The sequence below is a fragment of the Haliotis rufescens genome, unplaced genomic scaffold, assembly GCF_023055435.1.
Source record: "Haliotis rufescens isolate VD_foot unplaced genomic scaffold, xgHalRufe1.0.p SCAF_2, whole genome shotgun sequence".
Taxonomy (NCBI): Eukaryota; Metazoa; Mollusca; class Gastropoda; order Lepetellida; family Haliotidae; genus Haliotis; species Haliotis rufescens.
In genome coordinates, this window is record NW_025963890.1 from 11,522,269 (window position 1) to 11,545,502 (window position 23,234).

General features: G+C 41.7%; 1 protein-coding gene across 1 annotated transcript in view; it reads left to right on the plus strand.

The window, feature by feature from the left end:
* The first annotated feature begins 8,882 nt into the window (after positions 1 to 8,882).
* LOC124111613 overlaps positions 8,883 to 23,234 on the plus strand; it is a 50,279-nt gene continuing 35,927 nt past the window's right edge. Inside the window, exon 1 of the mRNA XM_048399637.1 lies at positions 8,883 to 8,988. The gene's annotated coding sequence lies outside the window, so the exon portion shown is untranslated. The remainder of the gene's footprint in view (positions 8,989 to 23,234) is intronic.

Below are 23,234 nucleotides of genomic sequence, written 5' to 3' on the forward strand. Positions count from 1 at the left end.
TTTCTTTATACTTGTTTCATTTTCCTTACTTTACATGGCATCAAGTCATGCTTGAAATTGGGACTTTTGTATATGGTGATTTGCATCCCTTTTCAGAATAAGGGTGGTTTACCTTATATGGTCATTTGGACACCGTCAGTAAATTTCAAACGACATCAATCATCGCCTTTGATCCATGGAACATTAATATGGACCAGAAACCGTATAAATAACATCAAAGTTGCCAATCTGATAACCTTCATATATTTGAGTTCAGTTACCAATTTTCTACCTGGTTCATCTCACACTGGGTACACACGTTGACCTTCATATATTTGAGTTCAGTTTCCAATTTTCTACCTGGTTCATCTCACACTGGGTACACACGTTGACGAAATGGGATGTAATAACAGAGAATCATAAATGTTTTCCCGCTCGTCACTTTAAATCTGATAGTTGTCATATAGATGCAGATGGGAGGGCCGGAGAGAGGGAGTGAGAGAAAGTTTGATATGTCTGTTTGATAGGCTGAACGGTATTGTGGACTAGGGATGAGACTAGACCTATTGCTGTAATACAGGTGTAGGAGGTATATCAAGAGGTGCAGCTGAGGGTGACTCTGAAGCTGTGAGTCTGCATAGCGACGTTCCTCATGGTTGGTTGGTTGGTTGGTTTGTTGTTTTACGCCGCACTCAGCAATATTCCAGCTATATGACGGCGGTCTGTAAATAATCGAGTCTGGATCAGACAATCCAGTGATTGATATCATGAGCATCGATCCGCGCAACTAGGATCGATGACCTGCATCAACCAAGTCAGCGAGCCTGACCACCCGATCCCGTTAGTCGCCTTTTACGACAAGCATAGTCGCCTTTTACGGCAAGCATGGGTTGCTGAAGACCTATTCTACCCCGGATCTTCATGGGAAAGAGACAATGTCAATCATATTCAACTATCCTTGATAATTGATAAAACCATGTTTGCTTCATACCCGATTAGCTTGTATGTCTGAACTGCACACGAATAGCGACCGATCCGTCTGTAAACTCACAAGCTGTTACATTAAGTGTAGTACTGCTGGAAGAGTATGCCACACCATACATGTAGAACCGAGAACACACCCTACAATGAGACTGTGGCCATACTTAGGTCAACTCTTCAGCTCAGTCAAAATTTTAATGGCTGTTGCAGATATTCCTGCTTGAGAAGCCGTTCCTCAATTACATATAATTACAACACAGTACAATACACCTATCTGGTATGAAAGTTCTTTTGGCAAGTGAGTGTCAATGCTTGTAGGGCAGGACATGCTTAGCCTGTTTGTGAACACCTGGGCCCCGTTCCACAAAGCGATCTTAGTGCTACGTTGATCGTAAGCCTATGATAAAGTATGGGAGTTACGACCAACTTAACACTAAGATCGCTTTGTGGAACGGGGCTCTGGTGTCATCACTGATTTTCAGTGATTCATTCACATAATTTTCGCCGCTACAGTAAACTACGTTTATATCGAACACGCTTACATTGTATTACGAACTGACCGATATAACGAACTTAATTTTAGTCCCGGCCCCATGTATATATGCCGTAGATATGCTTATAACGAACAATGGTTATTACGAACTACAATTAGTGGTCCCTTTGTGTTCGTTATAACCATAGTTTACTGTATTTTGCCTTTCACGCCCAATGGAATCTGTTTCGGCGGGTAATCGAGACTGGTGATTCTCTGTCGTTGACGTTTTCTTGAAGGAATCCTCTCCGTGAGGTTAGTGTCACCGAATTTACCATCCTGCCTGGCCGACTGCAGTAAACATCACATAATGAACTAGTATAAATCAGAACTTAAACCACACTATAAAAATGTGTTGAGAATTTTAACAGATACAAGACATGTTAAGAAAAGTGTTTTAGTCCAAATGATATGCACATTTGATGTGTTCAATCTAAACACGTTTGAGCACATGAAATGAGCTAACGTCTCATAGCCTAAACACCACCTAAGCACAATATTTCCATAACTCAAACATGTTTCGAATTTAAACACATTCAAACATATTTAGAATTTAAACATGTTAAATAAAGTGCATGTCAAATGTGGATGAGATGGATAATTTATCATCCAAAACTTGCTCCCACAGGAGATATCGCTTGGGTGAGATCAAGCAGATATCGCTGCAATGAAATTGCATCACAATGCTTTGCAGACCATTGTGACGTCATTGGTTACCATGACGTCACAATCAAATGACATCACTAATGATTCCGCTATTGAAGCTGTTAGCAGTCCTTTTTTATACACTTAGACACTGTCTACAAACTGAAAAAGTTAGAAGAATGATGTTTGATGATAAATAAAATCTCACCCTCGTGTCTTTTGATATCAAATATATCAACACTCGTTGATAAAAGTGGAAAGGATCCTCGACAAGCCTCGGAGTTTTCCCACTTTTATCAACTCGTGTTGATATATTTGATATCAAAAGACACGAGGGTGAGATTCTCTATATATAGTGAACTTAGATGTGTATATCAGATTCACAGGCACTTGCATAACACATAGACCACCACGACTTGGTACACTATTCGCAGAAAATTGTACAAATATTTCAAGCTGATGGGGACGAGGAAAATTGGCACTTATGACGTCGACAATGTACGTAGCACAGGTGGTAGCGTGACGGACGACAAACCAACAGGTTGCATGTTCAAATGCCAACGAGGTTTAAATTTCTTTGTGTTTATCAATGTTGTGTTGCTGAATGACAAATCGTATTTCACTCATACAGGAATCTGACAATGAAAGAATGACCTTTTTTAGTTAGTGACGACAGGCCACCTAGTTAAAAAATACTAACTGATTTAGGTGACTAACATGTTAGTGTCTGAGTGGATAGTGAAATTCACTAAGTAGGTAAACTTTTCAAATTATTTCTGTAAGTGCATAATCATTTTTTTATGAACATGTCAAGGATCACTTTCATGTCTATTTCCTTTACGGCGTCAATTGTGACTTTGTCCATTGTGTCAATTAGTGTTTGTTCCTGTTTCTTTAATGGCGGTTTTGTTTTTGTAAGCCTGATTAAACATATTTCCTTTAGACCCAGGAAAGTGACCCGAAACAATCTCACCAATAACGTAATAATTATAATAATAATAATAATAATGATAATTAAAGCTGCAAGCAGCAATGGCGGGCTCCAAGTTACACTGTGCACAAACGTCCATGTTCGAATCCTTAAAGGGTTTCCTTGTACCAAATCCGTCACAAGTAGGCACAACTTGCAGGGTATTGCCGCTACGAAATTGGCGTGTGCTAAGTCTGTTTTAAACCCATTTCCGACATCAAACATGTTCGAATCCTCAAAGGGTTTGTTTGTACCAACTCTGTCAAAAGATAGTCACCGTTTGCAGGACATTGGCGTGTTCCAGGGATGTCCCAAATTCTAATCAAATATTACCACCAAGTGTTGTTACTTTTTCCATGCACCCAAGAACAGAAAATAAGATGCATATGATACACTAACTTCATGTAAACTTGCAATAGTTTCTGTCAACACGCTAACAAGATATGATCGTTAAAGTAAAATTTCGGTAATTTATTTTATCAAAATCAAAAGCCAATACAACCGCAACTAAAACAGATATCCCAAAACGGCTATGAGAGTTTGCTGTGTTGTGTGTGGAGACAATTCTCAGAAAATTTGGAAGCATTTTATGCAGTGGATTCAGAGGAGATAGGATTTGAAGACAGGTACCCAAAAGACACTGTGAAAACCTTGAATCCAATATGGCTGCCAAACCATGTGACCAATGACCAAAGTCGAAGAACAAAAAATGTCAAGCAGCTCAAGCAGCAGAAACATGCAAGTTTTCAAAGTAATCGGATAAGCGGTTGCGGAGCAATAGGGCGAAATACATCTTTTAAAAAATCCTTGTCTTTTAGTTATCCGCCCTTGGCCTTTGGGCCTACGGCCTTGGGTTTTTGGCGGGCACTAGTACCCAACGGTCTTCATACTCATACAAAATTTGAACAAAATCAAGCCAGTGGTTTGTTTGCTAGCTCTGGTACAAAAATCGGCGGAATAATAATAATATTAAATCAAATGCTAACACTGGGACTCTTCAGCCTTTCGGCTTGGGGACTCTTTAACAGGCTGTAACTTCTTTGTCAGTTGGGCTCCAGTCAAACGGATTAGCGTTCTGCGTTCGTCCGGGCCCCGGGTTCCTGTCGCATTGCTGAGATAAAGTGTTAAACTTGTTTCCGACCTCATTCATATTCGAATCCTCAAAGGGTTTACCTGTACCAACGCCGTCAAATGTACGGAACCTCTTGTGAGACATCACCACTACTAAATTGACATGTGCCTGGGTGTCCCAGGATGTTTTAACCAATTTCCAACTTCGACCATGTTCGAATCCGCAAATGGTTTTCTTGTACCAACGCAATCAAATGTAATAAACCGCTTGTGAGACATCACCACACGTGTCTCAGGGTGTTCTTAACCCATGTTTGACTTCGACCATGTTCGAATCCGCATATGGTTTGCTTGTACCAACGCCATCAAATGTAATGCACCGCTTGTGAGACATCACCACACGTGTCCCAGTGTGTTCTAAACCCACGTTTGACTTCGACCATGTTCGAATCCGCATTTGGTTTGCTTGTACCAACTCCGTCAAAAGATAGTCACCGTTTGCAGGACATTACCGCTACCAAATTGGCGTGTGCCACAGTTTCCCAGAGTGTACTAAACCAATTTCCGACCTCGACCATATTCTAATCCGCAAATGGTTTGCTTTAAACAACGCCGTCAAAAATAAGGTACCGTAGCAATTGGCAATTGAGAAATGAAGAATCAAGCCAGCGAGTCTGACCACCCAATCCGATTAGTCGCCTCCTGTGACAAGCATAGTTGCCTCTTGAGACAAGCATCGGTTGAAAAGACCAATTCTCCGATCTAATCCTGGTCGTCAAGGGTAGTGTACATAATACCGAACAAGACTGTGGAAAACGCTTGGATATCTGCACAGCCAGTGAATGGGGGTGTATGGTAGATTTATGAGTCGCTTCCTTCAGTATTTGTACTCAAGGCTGATTTTTTTACTTAAATCAAATCATACCACACCAAGCAGTGGTGCATTCAGTATGCAACCCAGGACAAAATGAGCTACATATAGTCTCAAAGCTTCATGCAAACTTTCAATAGTTTCTGTTAAGAACCTTACAAGCTATGATCTTAAAAGTAAATGTTTTGGTAAAAAAAATGATCAAAATCAAAATCCAATATGACCGCAACTAAAAAAGATATCCAAAAACGGCTATGGCTATTTGTTGTGTTCTGTATGGAGACAATTCTCAGAACGTTTGAAATCATTTCATGCAGTGGATTCAGAGGAGATAGTATTTGAAGACAGGTACCCAAAAAACCCTGTCAAAACCTTGAATCCAATATGGCTGCCAAACCACGTGACTAATGACCAAAGTCAAAGAACAAAAATTATCAAGCAACTGAAGCAGCAGATACATGCAAGGTTTGAAAGTAAACAGACAAGCGGTTGTGGAGCAGCAGGGCAAAATATATCGTCAAAAAATACTTGTTTTTCAGTTATCTGCCCTTTGCCTTTGGGCCTACGGCCTTGGGTTTTTGGCGGGCACTAGTACCCAACGGTCTACAAACCCACACAAAATTTGAACAAAATCGAGTCAGTGGTTATTTTGCTAGGGCAGGTACAAAAATCGGCGGAATAATAAATAATAATAATAAATAATAATAATAATAATAAATCGAACGATTACAATAGGGCTCTACAGCCTTTCGGCTTGGAGCCCTAATAATAATGAACCAACCTGACTGTGAGTTAGTGAGTATGGTTTAACGCCGTTCTTTGCAATATTCCAGAATATCAACGCGGGGGACACCAGAAATGGGGCCTGACTGTGCCAGGATTACTTAAACCCTCTTTGCTGCATTTTTTTATATTTTAATCTGTGTAATAATAATAATTATAACAACAACAACAACAATAATCAATCTGGTGTTTTATGTTAGCCAGTCATTTAATCGAGTGTAGAAAACTGGTGGTTGGTAGCATGAGCACCGCTCTAGACCGTTGGGATACGATGACACAAGATCAGCCGACTAGACAAGCACCGCTCTACGCCGTTGGCATACCATGACACAAGATCAGCCGACTAGACAAGCACCGCTCTACGCCGTTGGGGTACGATGACACAATATCAGCCGACTAGGCAAATGCCGCTCTATGCTGTAGGCATACGATGACATATAATCAGACGATGGGACAAGCACCTCTCTACGCCGTTGGCATACGATGACACACAATCAGACGACGAGACAAGCGCCGCTCTACGCCGTTGGCATACGATGACACACAATCAGACGACGAGACAAGCGCCGCTCTACGCCGTTGGCATACGATGACACACAATCAGACGACGAGACAAGCGCCGCTCTACGCCGTTGGCATACGATGACACATAATCAGCCGACTAGACAAGCACCACTCTACGTCGTGGGAGTACGAAGACACATACTCAGCCGACTAGACAAGCACCACTCTACGTCGTGGGAGTACGAAGACACATACTCAGCCGACTAGACAAGCACAGCTCTACGTCGTGGGGGTACGATGACACATAATTAGCCGACTAGACAAGCACCACTCTACGTCGTGGGAGTACGAAGACACATACTCAGCCGACTAGACAAGCACCACTCTACGTCGTGGGAGTACGAAGACACATACTCAGCCGACTAGACAAGCACAGCTCTACGTCGTGGGGGTACGATGACACATAATTAGCCGACTAGACAAGCACCACTCTACGTCGTGGGAGTACGAAGACACATACTCAGCCGACTAGACAAGCACAGCTCTACGTCGTGGGAGTACGAAGACACATACTCAGCCGACTAGACAAGCACAGCTCTACGTCGTGGGAGTACGAAGACACATACTCAGCCGACTAGACAAGCACCGCTCTACGTCGTGGGAGTACGAAGACACATACTCAGCCGACTAGACAAGCACCGCTCTACGTCGTGGGTGTACGGTGACACATACTCAGCCGACTAGACAAGCACAGCTCTACGTCGTGGGAGTACGAAGACACATACTCAGCCGACTAGACAAGCACCGCTCTACGTCGTGGGTGTACGGTGACACATACTCAGCCGACTAGACAAGCACAGCTCTACGTCGTGGGAGTACGAAGACACATACTCAGCCGACTAGACAAGCACAGCTCTACGTCGTGGGAGTACGAAGACACATACTCAGCCGACTAGACAAGCACAGCTCTACGTCGTGGGAGTACGATGACACATAATCAGCCGACTAGACAAGCGCCGCTCTACGCCGTTGGCATACCATGACACAAGATCAGCCGACTAGACAAGCGCCGCTCTACGCCGTTGGCATACGATGACACAAGATCAGCCGACTAGACAAGCACCGCTCTACGCCGTTGGGGTACGATGACACAATATCAGCCGATAGACAAGTACAGCTGTACGCCGTGGGGGTACGATGACACAAGATCAGCCGACTAGACAAGCACCGCTCTACGCCGTGGGGGTACGATGACACAAGACCAGCCGACTAGACAAGCGCCGCTCTACGCCGTTGGGGTACGATGACACAATATCAGCCGATAGACAAGCGCCGCTCTACGCCGTTGGCATACCATGACACAAGATCAGCCGACTAGACAAGCGCCGCTCTACGCCGTTGGCATACCATGACACAAGATCAGCCGACTAGACAAGCACCGCTCTACGCCGTTGGGGTACGATGACACAATATCAGCCGATAGACAAGTACAGCTGTACGTCGTGGGGGTACGATGACACAAGATCAGCCGACTAGACAAGCACCGCTCTACGCCGTGGGGGTACGAAGACACAAGACCAGCCGACTAGACAAGCGCCGCTCTACGCCGTTGGGGTACGATGACACAATATCAGCCGATAGACAAGCGCCGCTCTACGCCGTTGGCATACCATGACACAAGATCAGCCGACTAGACAAGCGCCGCTCTACGCCGTTGGCATACCATGACACAAGATCAGCCGACTAGACAAGCGCCGCTCTACGCCGTTGGGGTACGATGACATATAATCAGCCGACTAGACAAGCACCACTCTACGTCGGTCTTCTCCTCTCGAAAATTTTGCATATCTAAGAAATGATTACAGTACATGCACCAGAAGCCATACTTTCATCAGTATGTGTATACCAGAAGGAGTGGAACGGTCACTTTCGTGTAAATCTAATCAAAAGATTAAAAACATCGAAACAATAATGCCTAGTTGTTACAACCAAAAGGTAACGCTCTCAACGACGGACTATTTTTACGGCTATTTTTCTATTTATTTTATTAATTTGGTTTTGTTGAAACGGGAACTAGATGTTACTATTGACAAATTTAAGCGTCATTGTTGTACAATATTTATATGCATACGTTAATAAGTTTACAACAAAAGAATACCCGTGAAGATCGGGGGTAGAATAGGTCTTCAGCAACCCATGTTTGCCATAAAAGGCGATTATGCTTGTCGTAAGAGGCGACTAACGGGATCGGGTTGTCAAGCTCGCTGTCCTGGTTGATGCATGTCATGGTATCCCAATTGAGTAGATCGATGCTCATGATGTCAGTCACTGGATTGTCGCGTCCATACTTGATTAGCCCGCCAACATATAGCTGGAATATTGCAAAGTGTGGCGTTAACCAACAAACAAGCAAACAAACAACAATAAAAAATTCATCCGGTACAGGGGTTACGTCCGCAACATCAGGAAACACAGTTAACCGTTTACCTTTTTGAAAGCGAACAAAGCCTAGTGAGCAATGTCAGTATGAAAGGTTATGCTGGTCTCAGAGATGGTCACGTGATGGCGGTTACTACTGTCATCACGTGACTGGTGCACGATCGCACGACACCTCCACTGCAGGTGGCGAGCATCGTAGGCAATGGCTCATCGGTAAGTATTGTCAACAAATCTCATTCGTAAAAGTTAGATATCTTTTTAACCGTTCTTTTGAATCGACGAGGTCCTTCAATATATTTTCGATGTATGTCAGTGTTTATACATAACCTTTTATATCAACAGTGGAAATGTAAACACCCATTTCTGCCGATGAACATCGCCGTATTATGAGAGTAGATCACCCAGCTAATCATGATCACATCATCTCTATGTATACCCATGTATACCATATCTACTCATCTGTAGGGATATATACCCATATATATATATGAATACTAATAATACTACTAATAATAATACACCCATGGCGATCCGATGTAGAATAGATCTTCAGCAACCCCTGCTTGCTGTAAAAGGCGACTATGCTTGTCGTATGAGGTGACTAACGGGATCGAGTGGTCAGGCTCGCTGACTTGGTTGATGCAGGTCATCGTATCCTAAATATTGCGTGGATCGATGCGTCATATAGCTGGAATATTGCTCACTCCGACGTTAAACAACAAAACAGACAAACAAAACTAATAATAATTAGAAGCGACAAAATATTTTTTTCTTAAGCATAAGAAATATCTCAAAACCATGACAAAATCTGATAAAAGTACCATTTTGAAGGTAGCATGCTTGCCGTAAAAGGCGACTATGCTTGTCGTAGGAGGCGAGCAACGGGATCGGGTGGTCAGGCTCGCTGACTTGGTTGATGCAGGTCATCGATCCCAATTGCGTGACTCGATTATTTACAGACCGCCGTCATATAGCTGGACTATTGGTGAGTGCGGCGTTAAACAACAACAAACAAACAAAACCCTTCTACAGAATTTGTTATTTAAATGTGGATATATTATCATCTAAAATCGTAATTTAGCTTCCCGTTTGTTAGAGGCGTTACCTCAAAACGATACACCTGTTAAGCAATATACTGTTTCTTGCGACAGTTGAAGGGTTGGCACCTAAACTGCAGACCCTTTTTTGGCAAAGCGAAATGCGACGCCTTACACCACTAGACCACTACTACCCCCTGTCTATATCATTGCTTTGGGGGAAGAGGTAATGATAAATATATTATGTTGTCAATTATGACAAGTCTCTTCATTTTGCTTTTCAGAAAACAATGTTATTGTGAATGGTCATAGTTCTTAGAATCACTATTCATACTTCCACAATGATAATTTTGTGTTTCTTTGATGTATTTGGTTCACCAACGGTGCAATGGGATATTTAAAGCATACCAAGCCTTGTATGTTGCACTTTGGCACATGGCCAAAAATACCGTTTCCATGTCCTTCATGAAAAATGTTTCTAAATATAGTCAATGTATTTTATATAGTTTGATTCTAAATATAGGACATGTACCGATTATACCTCATACCCGATTAGCTTGTATGTCTGAACTGTACACGAATAGCGACCGATCCGTGTGTAAAATCACAAGCTGTTACGTTGAGTGTAGTTCTGCTTGGAAGAGTATGCCACACCATACATGTAGAACCGAGAACACACCCTACAATGAGACTGTGGCCATACTTAGGTCAACTCTTCAGCTCAGTCATAATCTTAATGGCTGTTGCAGATATTCCTGCTTGAGAAGCCATTCCTCAATTACATATAATAACAACAGAGTACAATACACCTATCTGGTATGAAAGTTCCTTTGGCAAGTGAGTGTGAATGCTTGTAGGGCATGACGTGCTTAGCCTTTTTGCGAACACCTGAGGCGTGTTCAGGAGGGCGGGCGCTCGCGCGAGCGAACAGCGAGACACTATAACGCCTTCCTGAACGGAAGGCGCGTACTCGCTCTCGCGGCACAGCATTCAAAATGGCGTCGCCGGGTGTCGGGACTGCTCTATTCGAGTTGGCGTTAGAGGACTTATCAAGGCCGGCGGAGGCTATGGATGCCACTTATTTAGATTACGCCCACACTGCTCTCAGTGTTTTATCACAAGACAGAAGAGGGATCAGTTTTGTATTATCTCCGTTTGTTAGGCACAGTTCCATCATTTGCACAATGTTGGACGCCATCTTGAATGACTAGGCGAACTACCTCCCGCGCTTGATCGCGAGTACACGCGTGCGCTCGCGCGGTCAGCCGTGTTCAACAGCGGGCGCTCGCGTAATATAGCGAGCGCCCGCCCTCCTGAACACGCCTCTGGTGTCATCACAGATTTTCAGTGATTCATTCACATAATTTTCGCCGCTACGTCATGAACAATGGATGACGTCATCTTCGATTATTGGCGACAATGCGTTCATGTGACGTCATATATCTACAAACGAGATAAACAAGGAAACAAACAAGCCAATATTCTTGAAAAAAATTATGACAATTTTTTATGAATGACCCAGTTACGAGGGAAAATGTCTACGTAGTCGGATCACGAGATGAAATCAACATGTTATTTAAGAAAGAAAATGCAAATGTTCTATTTACAGTAAAATACTGTTATCGCGAACTCAAAAGGAGCACTAATTCTAGTTCTTTATAACCGTAGTTCGTATACAGTATATATACAGCAAATTGTCGCAATAAAAATAATAGTTCAGTATATCCGTCAGTTCGATATAAGCGTGTTCGTTATAAACGTAATTTTCTTCATTGAGGCAGACTTAAGTAGTTCCGCCATATAGTGTCATTTCACTTTGGGGGAAATTACATGTGAAGTGGGATATCGATTTTATTTTTAAGATTAAAAGAGTATCGTATCACTGAATGCATAATAAATAAATAAATATCACCCAGGTGAAATTAATTCCACACGGAACTGTTAATCCCTCGTAAATTCTCGCAACTCGTTATTCTCTTAGTAATTACCTCAATTGAGCAGTAATCAAAGGGCGGGGGTTGTATGCAATGTCTTGAATTTCACCACAGGATAAACATTTTAAGAGTTATTGTCCGAACTTGCCGGTTGCTGAGTCGTTAAGACTTACGAATTCAAACAGCTGAACAGGATTTTCCTTAAACACATTGACGGTTTCTTAAATCTTCAGTCGTCAAGTAAGGAAACAGTTACTCAAGTAGATGCACTTTGTCAACGATCACTATATGCTGTAAATCTCCGTATACGTCAGGGAGAGCAAGTCTCCGTTACGTGACCAGCGCTGAATACAAAACGCGACATGTCATATGATTTACAGGATTCCGCTATGAATCATATCCCGTTGAAGATTGAATAAAAGAGTTTCTGGGGATTTGCTGGATCTTTCCTCGGAAAATATCATCGCAGTAAATATACCACTTACTGATAAGACGCATGTCGGTGTTGGGTAGGTGGGTGTTTAAAATGGTGGTGGTCGGAGGGGGATGAGGGTGTAAAAGTCCTGCTCAACGATGTGACTGCAATGTCGAACATAATACCCTATGCTCAACCAGCTACTTACCCACTCACCAACCATGCACTCGCGAACGATCATACACAAACCCTTCTATAGGCTCTCTCTCCACACTGATTAACTCGCCATCAATCATCCACCCAAATACCAATGCACTCGCAAGAACAACGAATTATGATGAAACTGTTGTAGGTTAAGGACATTTGGATTGTGGGTGTGGTGTTCCTCAATCCCATATTTCATTCCCACAGACTCTAGTGTTATGGATATGTTTATAAGTGCAGTGCAGTGTGTTGTAAACATGACAATATGCAGGTTAACACATGACTTAATCATGAAACACGAATCAAGGACGGAGGGAGGGGTGGGGTGGGTGAGGAGGGGTGGGGGGGGGGGTCAAGTGCATTATCAAGGTGAACAATCTAGGGGTTTTCTGGCTGGGGGCCGACTTCAGCTTTCAGTTCAAGACCGCATGATTCTAGGGCTGGGACGGGTAGCTCGGACCGTGGTTAATCATCACGTGATACATTGTTTAATGACAAAATATATCTAAAACTCTATGGTTACACTATAAGTGACTAATGTTTGCATTCCTTCTGACTTTATATGTTTGATTAAAGATAAAACTTCAGTCAACTTCTGTTTATACATGACCAGATCGTATATATTCGTTTATCTAAATACATTTTGCCAGGGCTACGGTCAAACTATTCCCAGTCGGACATTTGGACTTTTCTCTTGAGGTCTACAGCGGGTATCCGGGTAGGTACGGGTAATAGGGGTGTGGGTACCCGGGTAGTAAATTTAGACTCGTCCCAGCCCTACATGCCTCAACCCAGACTTGTTCTTTCTTTACGAAGTCAATAGCTTTAAACAAGTTGGGATGGCTCCCTGCAATAGAGCACCTGATCTTACGAGTCCAACCCATTTTGAAAGTGGTTCCAAAGACGGCGTCCATGCTCACCTTCAACCCAATAGGAAGTCACGTAGTCAGTGAATCGTATTCGATATAGACATGCCACCTCATGTCACTAACACACTCTAGGGGAAGTAAAGGAAGAGCTATGGCACGACGAACTCGCAAGTGGGTCGTAGATCCATGTTGATATGTGCAGCGGACTCTGGTAGGTGGCTGAAGAACTGTTCGTATGTGGACTGCTTCTTATCTGGGAGAATCCATACACGAGTGGGCACATCTTATTTTCAACAAAGGTGTGGATGGTGTAAATCTGGTTGAAGATGGCGGGGCACTTCATTGTCAAAAGTTCCATAGCAGAAGTATATACGTCTGCTGGAGACATGAGACGCAGGTTGTCTGTGTTGGCAAAAATCAGGATCTTGTTGTGGTCAACATCGTCTGCCAGGGGGAAGTCCTGGCTTGTTGAGTGTAGACGTCTGGCAGGTCGATGGCAGGGATCTGTCTTAGTTGAGGAGATGTGTCTTTGGCCCTTGATCTATAGAGGATAGATCTGACACTACAAAAAATGGCATCACAGCAATGATCTCAGGATCGATGTTGCCTATTCGTAGACCTGTAGCATTTACAAACAACATATTAAAAACAAAATGACATGGCAACAAATTCAATATCATTGTAACTTTAATGTAGTTTCAAAATGATATATGATATAGCTCTAGTAAAGTTATTCACTTACCTAGTGATATAGTTATATAATTTGCTTACTGGTAATATGTAATAAAAGTTAGAAGAAAGACCATATCTAAGTTACATGACCGCGCTTCTTGGTAAAGGCTTACTGGTAATATGTTACAAAAGTTAGAAGAAAGACCATATCTAAGTTACATGACCGCGCTTCTTGGTAAACGGCTTACTGGTAATATGTTACAAAAGTTAGAAGAAAGACCATATCTAAGTTACATGACCGCGCTTCTTGGTAAACGGCTTACTGGTAATATGTTACAAAAGTTAGAAGAAAGACCATATCTAAGTTACATGACCGCGCTTCTTGGTAAACGGCTTACTGGTAATATGTTACAAAAGTTAGAAGAAAGACCATATCTAAGTTACATGACCGTGCTTCTTGGTAAACGGCTTACTGGTAATATGTTACAAAAGTTAGAAGAAAGACCATATCTAAGTTACATGACCGTGCTTCTTGGTAAACGGCTTACTGGTAGTATGTTACAAAAGTTAGAAGAAAGACCATATCTAAGTTACATGACCGCGCTTCTTGGTAAACGGCTTACTGGTAATATGTTACAAAAGTTAGAAGAAAGACCATATCTTAGTTACATGACCGCGCTTCTTGGTAAACGGCTTACTGGTAATATGTTACAAAAGTTAGTAGAAAGACCATATCTAAATTACGTGACCGTCCTTCTTGGTAAACGGCTTACTGGTAATATGTTACAAAAGTTAGGAGAAAGACCATATCTAAGTTACATGACCGCGCTTCTTGGTAATCGGCTCACTGGTAATATGTTACAAAAGTTAGAAGAAAGACCATATCTAAGTTACATGACCGTGCTTCTTGGTAAACGGCTTACTGGTAATATGTTACAAAAGTTAGAAGAAAGACCATATCTAAGTTACATGACCGTGCTTCTTGGTAAACGGCTTACTGGTAGTATGTTACAAAAGTTAGAAGAAAGACCATATCTAAGTTACATGACCGCGCTTCTTGGTAAACGGCTTACTGGTAATATGTTACAAAAGTTAGAAGAAAGACCATATCTTAGTTACATGACCGCGCTTCTTGGTAAACGGCTTACTAGTAATATGTTACAAAAGTTAGTAGAAAGACCATATCTAAATTACGTGACCGTGCTTCTTGGTAAACGGCTTACTGGTAATATGTTACAAAAGTTAGGAGAAAGACCATATCTAAGTTACATGATCGCGCTTCTTGGTAATCGGCTCACTGGTAATATGTTACAAAAGTTAGAAGAAAGACCATATCTAAGTTACATGACCGCGCTTCTTGGTAAACGGCTTACTGGTAATATGTTACAAAAGTTAGAAGAAAGACCATATCTAAGTTACATGACCCCGCTTCTTGGTAAATGGAAGGGGTGGGTTCAGACTGTTGCTGGACTGTGTCTTTCAAGGATACAAGGAAGGTGTCAATCTGATATGTGGTTATATTTATTCCTGTTTGTGGGAACTAGGCAATCTTGGGCGCTGATCGTAGCTTGACAGTATGTCTTGCTGCATCGCCGGTGAATGTATATTCCTCGCCTAGTACACTGTACTTAAAGCGCAAGTGTACTAAGGGGCGGGATAAAAATAACTCAGCCTCAATAAAAAAGTCTCATCCACAATATTGAAATCCTCATCAATGCAGAGTTTTTAGTGAGCAATGCAATAATCTTTGACAGAGAGACATGACCATGAGAGACAGTATGCCTGTAACTCTTATTTATCAATTATCATTTCAAATCTTCAATTTCAAGAGGCCATAACAGTTTTTTGCAATAACCTAAAATGATAAACAAAAGAAATATCCCCTATTAACATTGTTTGTTCCTAAAAATGAACAGGAAGATACTTGTATGATCAAAAGACATGAGGGGCGGTCGGGTAGCCTAGTGGTTAAAGCGTTCGCTCGTCATGCCGAAGACCAATGTTCGATTCCCGACATGGGTACAATGTGTGAAGCCCATTTCTGGTGTCCCCCGCCGTGATATTGCTGGAATATTGCTAAAAGCCGCGTAAAACCATACTCACTCACTCACTCTCACTCAAAAGACATGAATTACCAACATCATCACAAGTTATGCGATGAGAATCAAGTTTGCCTAAAATGTACCCTATTGCAGTTTGAGCAGCATCAGTTGTGAGGATTAATGGTTTGTTTTGGTCGGGATATGCAAGGATGGCGGCTGTTGCAAGAGCTTGCTGTAGCTCTTTGAATGTCTCTTCGCAACTGTTGGACCATTCGAAAGACACATAATTTTGCAGAATGTTGTATAGAGGGGAGACGATGCCAGAAAGGCTTGCTATAAGTTGTGATGATAAGAGGTCAGCCTAAGAAATGAGCATGTCATGGACAATTTTAAAGTGTGGGATCTGTGTGACTGAATCTATTTTTGAAGGATCGACATGGATGCCATCTTTGCTGAAGATACACCCTAAATAGGTGACTTGTCTTGTTGCAAATATACATTTGCTTGGTTTTAAAGTGAGTCCTGCTTCTTTGGTCTTTTGGAATAGTGCCTTGAGGTGATTCAAATGTCAAACGTTTTAGAAAATATGTACTATGATGTCATCTACATTTACTAATATGTAACGCCAATTCATTTCTTAATTGCCTCTGAAATCTTTTGCAGAAATGCCATTGCAGCATTTTTTAGGCCAATCTCATTAAAATCAGACCTCAGTTCTCGCAACCGCTAAACAAAGATCTGAGGACATCCCATTAGGGGTGGTCACGTCAGAACGACCTTTCACCCGACCAATCAGAGCATCGCTTACCAGATTATGAAAGTGACAGTTGGAATGGGATTTCTAATCATGCAGCCTCGAAAACTTTAACTCCGAACGATAGTTACAGGTTTACAACTGAATCCATACCATCTAGACCATCTATTAGCAATTCCAGAATGTTCTTTTGTTCAGGTTTCAAATTTTTAATCCAGAATTTGTCAAAATATGTTTCGAAGCGTAGTTGCCAATTTGAAATTAGTGCCGTAAAGCACGAGAAAGCTGCCTTCTGAATAGGCATTCCATTGGTCAGTCAAAGTTCGCGCAAGGATCTGAAGCGACCCGTAATGGGATGTCCTCAGATCTTTGTTTCGCGGTAGCGAGAACTAACATCTGATTTTAATGAGATTGTTTATAAGCCAAAAGGGAGGCGATTCCATTCAAAAACACCATCGGGTGTAATGAAGGCCAACCTGTGTTTTGTATCTGGATCGAGCGGTATTTGCCAAAAGCCACTAGCACAATCAAGGACACTAAAAATAATATGCATGGCTATCGCAATGAGGGTAGTGAGAAAAATATACTGAGTCAAATTAAAAGCTTCACATTTTTAAAAATAATCCCATATATGATATACAACGGACAAATGTATCAGAGAAGGTAATTTTTAATCATTAATGTCCAAAGAAGGATTTTAATTAATGGTGGTAACCATAATTTGTTCCAAGCACCTACGGTATTCGGTAATAACATCAACAGTTTAAATCATAAGTCCCAAGCACGAGAATCTGATGGCTCACAAGTTCAGTAGCGTGTATGGCCACCATGTGCGTTGACAACTGCCACACAACGCCTCCGCATGGACCTTGTGATGCCTGTGAACACATGATTGAGAAGACGACGCCATTGTTGCTGCAAAATGGTGCCAAGATGTTGCAAATTCTGTGATTGGTTCTGGAGAGTGCGCAGACTTCTGCCAAGAGCATCCCAGACCTGTTCGATGGGATTGAGTTCGGGACACCTTGACGGCCAGTCCATGACGTTGACTCCCGCATTCTGAAGGAAATTCCTTGTCAAAATTGCTGTGTGGGGTCTGGCATTGTCGTGTTGGAAGATCAAACCGGGTCCATGTGCTGCCATAAAAGGCAGAAGTTCTGGTGCCAGTACCTGGTCGCGGTAAGCAGCAGCGTTGAGGTTGCCATGGATGACAAGATGCCTGGAACGTGCATTGTCACAGAAAGCACCCCACACCATGACACTTCCGCCTCGAAATCTGTAAACTTCCTGTACACAACACTGGGCGTAACGTTCATGGCGGCGCCTCCACACCCTCGCCCTACCATCAGCAAATCGAAGATTAAATCGGGATTCATCACTATAGACGACTTGATTCCAATTTCTTTTGAGTCCATCGTAAGTGTCGCTGTGCCCACAATTGACGTTGACGTCTGTGTAATTTAGTCAGAATCGGCCCGCAGTATGGCCGTCTTGCTTGAAGGTGAGCAGTTCTCAGACGGTTTCGAACAGTTTGCGCCCTCAGTCTACCCCTAAACAGTTCATTTCTGGTTGATGTAGCCGTCAAAAATCGGTTACGGTGACGTAAGACAATCTGACGATCCTCTGCATGTGATGTCACACGTGGTCGACCAGGCCGAGGGCGATCAGCGGTGGTACCCGTTTGCTGTAGACGCGTCTGTAATTCATAAACAGTCCGTCGACTACAACCCATCATCCCTGCGACTTCAGCAACGGACGTTCCCGTCTGCAACATGCCGATGGCACGTTCACGTTGCACATTTGAAAAGTGTGGCATGACAAATGGCCGAAAAGACTTTTGTTTTCTTGTGTTTTTCTTTTTTTTGTTAATGACTGCTAACAAGTATGGCTGAAAACACGTGCGGTATTATGGCCACGTGACCAGTTGCACGTGAAAACCACTTTTGCCACTATAGTGCTGTGCACATGATTTTGATCGATTCACCTCCACAATAAACGGGTGTTATCTGAAGACAATACGTGGCCATTACTGTTTAAATAAACAATAAGGGCCCACAATGATAACTGGTCAAAATGTTAAAATTTTAGGATTGTTAAGTTTTTAATTTGGTTCAGTATATATATTCTATAATCTACGACAATGTGGCAAGAGCTATCACGTTTTTTAACCATGACAATGGGAGAGTGCCATTCAGAAGAACTGGGCTGAATGCTATTGCCTTCTTATATTTCTTGCATCTTTCTGGAACATTCTTTTCTAGGGTGCGTTTTGCCTATAAAAAGGGAGTCTAATGGGTCTGGCGTCACCTGTTTCTATTTTGTGATGATGTAAGTGAGTGTGTCCTAATTCTGACCAATCTGAGGCAAAAACTGATCTTTATGATTGGAGAGATGCATTTTACTGTATACAATATTCTAAAAATGATTTTGGGGACATAAGCTCCACGATGTTCAGGGGTATTGCTACGGTGCAAAGCTAGTCACCAAGGACGTTGATGATGCAAGTGCAGCAAATGTTTCACTTCAAATTCAAGTTCCACTAATCTTGGTACTGTAGCACTGGCATTCCTTATCAAACTGTTTGAGTTGTGTTTGGGCGATTGCTTCTCAACTATTTTGTAACAGTATTCAGGGTTTGGACCCAGCATGTACAACTTTTAGTTTGGAAACATTTCTTTTGTTCGTCAGTTTACATAAAAAGTTATGCTATTTATGTCCATCATTCACAATCTTAATAACTGAAAAGTGCATTCCTCCGGTAGATGTGAGTGAAAAACATGGGTGGGTCTTGCTACACATGCTGTTGTAAGAAAGGATCTTTTATTTTATAAAAATGCTTTATTATACTACTATTTTCATTGTTCTGTTTCAAAATCACCTACATTTGTACAGTTATTATGTTTTCGTGAACAGTGAGAAAATTTTAACATTCTCTCCATAGGTTGAATTTGAAATGTGCCGTAAAATAATCTCAGCTCTAGTTTCAGAAGAAAAATAAATCTCAGCCCCTAAAAATTAGGACCCATGTAAAAAACATGACCCTACCCCAACACACACACACACACACACACACACACCACCAACACCAACACACACACCACCAACACACACACCACCAACACACACACACACACACACACACACCACCACCACCACCAACACACACACCACCAACACACACACACACACACACACACACACACACACACACACACACACACACCACCACCACCACCACCACCACCCTCACACCCCCAACACAAATGGACCGCCCCTTAGACTGACCACCTCGGACATTTGGAAGGTAGCGAGTGTTGACTGTACATTTGCACTCATCTGATCCCATCACTTGATCAATTCTATTGTCTTAATCGGTGCACAGTATATGAACAATGTTTTGAGTGTCATTTGGCTATGCACAGTCACTCAGGCTTTTAATCCATCCAGGTTGGGTAAGAGGGAATGAGCCTACTGGATAATGTAACACAAAACTGAACAATGTAACATACGACTTAACAATGTAACCCACGACTTATACACATAACCTAGACAGAACAATGTAACATACGACTTAACAAGTTAACACACAACTTATACACATAACCTAGGCCGAACAATGTAACATACGACTTAACAAGTTAACACACGACTTATACACATAACCTAGACCGAACAATGTAACATACGACTTAACCACGTCACACATAACTGAACAATGTAACATACGACTTAACAAGTTAACACACAACTTATACACATAACCTAGGCCGAACAATGTAACATACGACTTAACAAGTTAACACACGACTTATACACATAACCTAGACCGAACAATGTAACATACGACTTAACCACGTCACACATAACTGAACAATGTAACATACGACTTAACAATGTAACCCACGACTTATACACATAACCTAGACAGAACAATGTAACATACGACTTAACAAGTTAAAACACAACTTAGACACATAACCTAGGCCGAACAATGTAACATACGACTTAACAAGTTAACACACGACTTATACACATAACCTAGACCGAACAATGTAACATACGACTTAACCACGTCACACATAACTGAACAATGTAACATACGACTTAACAATGTAACCCACGACTTATACACATAACCTAGACAGAACAATGTAACATACGACTTAACAAGTTAACACACAACTTAGACACATAACCTAGGCCGAACAATGGAACATACGACTTAACAAGTTAACACACAACTTATACACATAACCTAGGCCGAACAATGTAACATACGACTTAACAAGTTAACACACAACTTATACACATAACCTGGGCCGAACAATGTAACATACGACTTAACCACGTCACACATAACTGAACAATGTAACATACGACTTAACAAGTTAACACACGACTAATACACATACCCTAGGCCGAACAATGTAACATACGACTTAACAAGTTAACACACAACTGATACACATAACCTAGGCCGAACAATGTAACATACGACTTAACAAGTTAACACACAACTTATACACATAACCTGGGCCGAACAATGTAACATACGACTTAACAAGTTAACACACGACTTATACACATAACCGGGACCGGACAACGTAACATACGACTTAACAAGTTAACACACAACTTATACACATAACCTAGGCCGAACAATGTAACATACGACTTAACAAGTTAACACACAACTTATACACATAACCTAGGCCGAACAATGTAACATACGACTTAACAAGTTAACACACGACTTATACACATAACCTAGGCCGAACAATGTAACATACGACTTAACAAGTTAACACACGACTTATACACATAACCTAGGCCGAACAATGTAACATACGACTTAACAAGTTAACACACGACTTATGCACATAACCTAGGCCGAACAATGTAACATACGACTTAACAAGTTAACACACGACTTATGCACATAACCTAGGCCGAACAATGTAACATACGACTTAACAAGTTAACACACGACTTATACACATAACCTAGGCCGAACAATGTAACATACGACTTAACAAGTTAACACACGACTTATACACATAACCTAGGCCGAACAATGTAACATACGACTTAACAAGTTAACACACGACTTATACACATAACCTAGGCCGAACAATGTAACATACGACTTAACAAGTTAACACATGACTTATACACATAACCTAGGCCGAACAATGTAACATACGACTTAACAAGTTAACACACGACTTATACACATAACCTAGGCCGAACAATGTAACATACGACTTAACAAGTTAACACACAACTTATACACATAACCTAGGCCTAAAAAAGTAACATACGACTTAACAAGTTAACACACGACTTATACACATAACCTAGGCCGAACAATGTAACATACGACTTAACAAGTTAACACATGACTTATACACATAACCTAGGCCGAACAATGTAACATACGACTTAACAAGTTAACACACGACTTATACACATAACCTAGGCCGAACAATGTAACATACGACTTAACAAGTTAACACACGACTTATACACATAACCTAGGCCGAACAATGTAACATACGACTTAACAAGTTAACACACGACTTATACACATAACCTAGGCCGAACAATGTAACATACGACTTAACAATGTAACATGACTTAACCTCGTAACACATGACTTAACCTCGTAACCAAGACCAAATAATGTAACAAACGACTTAAGCACGTAAGACATGACTTAACAACATAACCAAGACCGAACAATGTAACCAACGACTTAACAGTGTAACACATGACTTAACCACGTAACCAAGACCAAAAAATGTAACCAACGACTTAACAGTGTAATACATGACTTAACCATGTAACCAAGACCGAACAATGTAACCAAGACTGAACAATGTAACCAACGACTTAACAATGTAATACATGAATTAACCACGTAACCAAGACCGAACAATGTAACAAACGACTTAACAATGTAACAAACGACTGAACAATGTACCATACGACCTAACAAAGTAAGTGACGTAACCCAGGGCGAACAATGACACACGACTGAAACATGTCCTATCTGACAAATGCGATTTACAAAAGGAAAACGAAACTTCTTCTCCTGTTTGGGTTTGGGGATTTAGTTCATACCTTGGACAGGTTTACAGCTAAAGGTGACGCTAAATGCCCTTGACCATACCATAGGACTTGTTCTTTTCGAACTAGTTTCTAATTAACTTGTTGACAACCTTGGTTTGTTTGTATGTTTGTTTGTTGTTTAAAGCCGCACTCAGCATTATTCCAGCAATGTGACGGAGGTCTGTAAATAATCGAGTCTGGACCAGACAATTCAGTGATTGACATCATGAGCATCGATCCATGCAATTGGGATACAATGACATGCATCAACCAAGTCAGCGAGCCTGACCACCTGATCCCGTTAGTCGCCTCTAACGACAAGCATAGTCGCCTTTTTACAACAAGCATGGGTTGCTGAAGACCTATTCTACCCCGGATTTTCTCAGGTCTGACAACCTTGGTGGGAAAGAAGTTCATGTAT